Here is a 4,078-nt window from a genome sequence, read left to right on the forward strand (position 1 = left end):
CTTATGGAGAAGTTGATTTATGAGCTCAGTAAACAGTTTCCTGAAGAGTTTCTGGTCTCAGTCTCTAGTTTCAGTCTTCTTCCATACAGCATGATGTTCATTTAGTAACTGATGGTCCCATTTAGAGTAAAACAGACCATAAAGCAGGGTATGCTTTAGGGCGGGGCTACCTTGTGATTGACAGCTCATTCTCAGTGAGTCCGTCCAGCTCAACCAAACTCAGATCAAACTGTCAAACAGTGCTGATCAGATATGGATCCAGATTCTGTTGTTGACTATTTCTCTCCTCAGATCTGTTCACAAACACATTTTACTGTTTATCTGGAATACCAGATCCTGTGTGAGCAGGAGAGCCGCCAATGACAGCAGCTCAACTCGCTGTACGTGACCTCTGCTGGCTGCTAAACACCAACATGGAGATGACCATAAAGCTCAACTGGAGGTTCAGAGCTCCACAGACCGATGGGGGACCACAGAGTCTCAGTTGGTTATTCTGTCGCTGCAGGTGTGATTCATTTTATTGAACTATAATTAATAAAGTCACTTACAAACAGCATAAATATTCCAACAAATCTGAAGTTAAAACAAAAGATTTCTACACTTTTTTCTTCTTTTGTTGATTCAGGTGTAGTTTAGGTTTATATATGAATGTAATATGTGTGTGTGTGTCAGTGAGGCAGAGCTGAGTGTCGCCGTGGGAACCGTCTGCAGGAATCCAGCACATCAGTTACCATAGAAACTGTGTTTCCATAATAGAAACAGTCAGTGTGTGTGTGTGTGTGTGTGTGTGTGCGTGTGTGTGTCCTGCAGTAGTTTATTTTTGTCATCAGCACTTATAATGCTAATAATGCTAATAATGATAATAATGATGATGATAATGATAATTGTAATGTTCAGATAATAAAGGTTTCACATGTTTATCACGTGTAGTTTGTAACTCAGGAACATTTGACTGAATGTGTGCCAATGTGAATTAATTAACATGTTGACATTATCATGTGAACCTTTTAAAATTAAATAAAGAGACTGATTGATGGTTTTTTGATCAGTTTCGGACTGAATGCTAGCTGTAGTTAGCAGTAGCTAACAGTCTGTTTGCAGACAGTATTTCCCGAGATGTTATTAATGCTGCGTCGTGTGTCAGTAGATGTTATTAATGCTGCGTCGTGTGTCAGTAGATGTTATTAATGCTGTGTCGTGTGTCAGTAGATTGTTATTAATGCTGTGTCATGTGTCAGTAGATGTTATTAATGCTGTGTCGTGTGTCGTGATTGTTATTAATGCTGTGTGTGTGTCGTGATTGTTATTAATGCTGCGTGTGTGTCAGTAGATGTTATTAATGCTGTGTCGTGTGTCAGTAGATGTTATTAATGCTGCGTCGTGTGTCAGTAGATGTTATTAATGCTGCGTCGTGTGTCAGTAGATGTTATTAATGCTGCGTCGTGTGTCAGTAGATGTTATTAATGCTGTGTCGTGTGTCAGTAGATGTTATTAATGCTGCGTCGTGTGTCAGTAGATGTTATTAATGCTGCGTCGTGTGTCAGTAGATGTTATTAATGCTGCGTCGTGTGTCAGTAGATGTTATTAATGCTGTGTCGTGTGTCAGTAGATGTTATTAATGCTGCGTCGTGTGTCAGTAGATTGTTATTAATGCTGTGTCGTGTGTCAGTAGATTGTTATTAATGCTGTGTCGTGTGTCAGTAGATTGTTATTAATGCTGTGTCGTGTGTCAGTAGATGTTATTAATGCTGCGTCGTGTGTCAGTAGATGTTATTAATGCTGTGTCGTGTGTCAGTAGATGTTATTAAAGCTGCGTCGTGTGTCAGTAGATGTTATTAATGCTGTGTCGTGTGTCAGTAGATTGTTATTAATGCTGTGTCATGTGTCAGTAGATGTTATTAATGCTGTGTCGTGTGTCAGTAGATTGTTATTAATGCTGTGTCGTGTGTCAGTAGATGTTTTAGTGTGTCAGTAGATGTTATTAATGCTGTCGTGTGTCAGTAGATGTTGTTAAGCTGCGTCGTGTGTCAGTAGATGTTATTAATGCTGTGTCGTGTGTCAGTAGATTGTTATTAATGCTGTGTCGTGTGTCAGTAGATTGTTATTAATGCTGCGTCGTGTGTCAGTAGATGTTATTAATGCTGTGTCGTGTGTCAGTAGATGTTATTAATGCTGCGTCGTGTGTCAGTAGATGTTATTAATGCTGCGTCGTGTGTCAGTAGATGTTATTAATGCTGCGTCGTGTGTCAGTAGATGTTATTAATGCTGCGTCGTGTGTCAGTAGATTGTTATTAATGCTGCGTCGTGTGTCAGTAGATGTTATTAATGCTGCGTCGTGTGTCAGTAGATGTTATTAATGCTGCGTCGTGTGTCAGTAGATGTTATTAATGCTGCGTCGTGTGTCAGTAGATGTTATTAATGCTGCGTCGTGTGTCAGTAGTTTTAATGTTATTAATGCTGCGTCGTGTGTCAGTAGATTGTTATTAATGCTGCGTCGTGTGTCAGTAGATTGTTATTAATGCTGCGTCGTGTGTCAGTAGATGTTATTAATGCTGCGTCGTGTGTCAGTAGATGTTATTAATGCTGCGTCGTGTGTCAGTAGATGTTATTAATGCTGCGTTGTGTCAGTAGATGTTATTAATGCTGTGTCGTGTGTCAGTAGATGTTATTAATGCTGCGTGTGTGTCAGTAGATGTTATTAATGTTATGTCGTTGTGTCAGTAGATGTTATTAATGCTGTGTCGTGTGTCAGTAGATGTTATTAATGCTGCGTTGTGTCAGTAGATGTTATTAATGCTGTGTCGTGTGTCAGTAGATGTTATTAATGCTGCGTTGTGTCAGTAGATGTTATTAATGCTGCGTCGTGTGTCAGTAGATTGCTATTAATGCTGCGTTGTGTCAGTAGATGTTATTAATGCTGCGTCGTGTGTCAGTAGATGTTATTAATGCTGCGTCGTGTGTCAGTAGATGTTATTAATGCTGCGTCATGTGTCAGTAGATTGCTATTAATGCTGCGTCGTGTGTCAGTAGATGTTATTAATGCTGCGTCGTGTGTCAGTAGATGTTATTAATGCTGCGTCGTGTGTCAGTAGATGTTATTAATGCTGCGTCGTGTGTCAGTAGATGTTATTAATGCTGCGTCGTGTGTCAGTAGATGTTATTAATGCTGCGTCGTGTGTCAGTAGATTGTTATTAATGCTGCGTCGTGTGTCAGTAGATGTTATTAATGCTGTGTCATGTGTCAGTAGATGTTATTAATGCTGTGTCATGTGTCAGTAGATGTTATTAATGCTGCGTCGTGTGTCAGTAGATTGTTATTAATGCTGTGTCATGTGTCAGTAGATTGTTATTAATGCTGTGTCGTGTGTCAGTAGATGTTATTAATGCTGTGTCATGTGTCAGTAGATTGTTATTAATGCTGTGTCGTGTGTCAGTAGATGTTATTAATGCTGTGTCGTGTGTCAGTAGATTGTTATTAATGCTGTGTCATGTGTCAGTAGATTGTTATTAATGCTGTGTCATGTGTCAGTAGATTGTTATTAATGCTGTGTCATGTGTCAGTAGATGTTATTAATGCTGTGTCATGTGTCAGTAGATTGTTATTAATGCTGTGTCATGTGTCAGTAGATTGTTATTAATGCTGTGTCATGTGTCAGATGTTATTAATGAATTAATGTCATGTTTTCAGGTCTTTTTGCCAGTTTTTTGGTAGTTAAAAATACAGTTAATAATTATAAAAAAAGTAATTATAATTATAATGCAAATTATTTAATACTAGAATATTTAAAGTAAATGATTATATTGTTTGTTATTAACTGATTATGTATTAATATAATAATATGCAGTGTTTCACTGAGCAGTCAGACAGTAACGGGTTAATAAGCCCGGTGGTGGTGGGGGGGGCAGTTAGACTGAGGAAGAACAGGAGGAGGAAGAGGAGGAGGAAGAGTGTCGGTGCAGCAGCTCCATCAGTAAACAGTCGGCAACGGACAGTAACGGTCGGTAACGGGCAGTAACGGTCGGCAACCGAAAGCAAGGGTCGGTAGCGGACAGTAACGGACGGTGATGAAGATGATGC

General features: G+C 39.3%; 1 protein-coding gene across 1 annotated transcript in view; it reads left to right on the plus strand.

Moving 5' to 3' along the window:
* Positions 1-2,992: 2,992 nt before the first annotated feature.
* The window catches only part of LOC127372310 (ankyrin repeat domain-containing protein 34A), a 16,858-nt gene continuing 15,772 nt past the window's right edge, over positions 2,993-4,078 (plus strand). The window contains exon 1 of the mRNA XM_051415874.1: positions 2,993-4,078. This exon is cut by the window's right edge and continues 18 nt beyond it. The gene's annotated coding sequence lies outside the window, so the exon portion shown is untranslated.

Source organism: Dicentrarchus labrax, unplaced genomic scaffold, assembly GCF_905237075.1.
Source record: "Dicentrarchus labrax unplaced genomic scaffold, dlabrax2021, whole genome shotgun sequence".
Taxonomy (NCBI): domain Eukaryota; kingdom Metazoa; phylum Chordata; class Actinopteri; family Moronidae; genus Dicentrarchus; species Dicentrarchus labrax.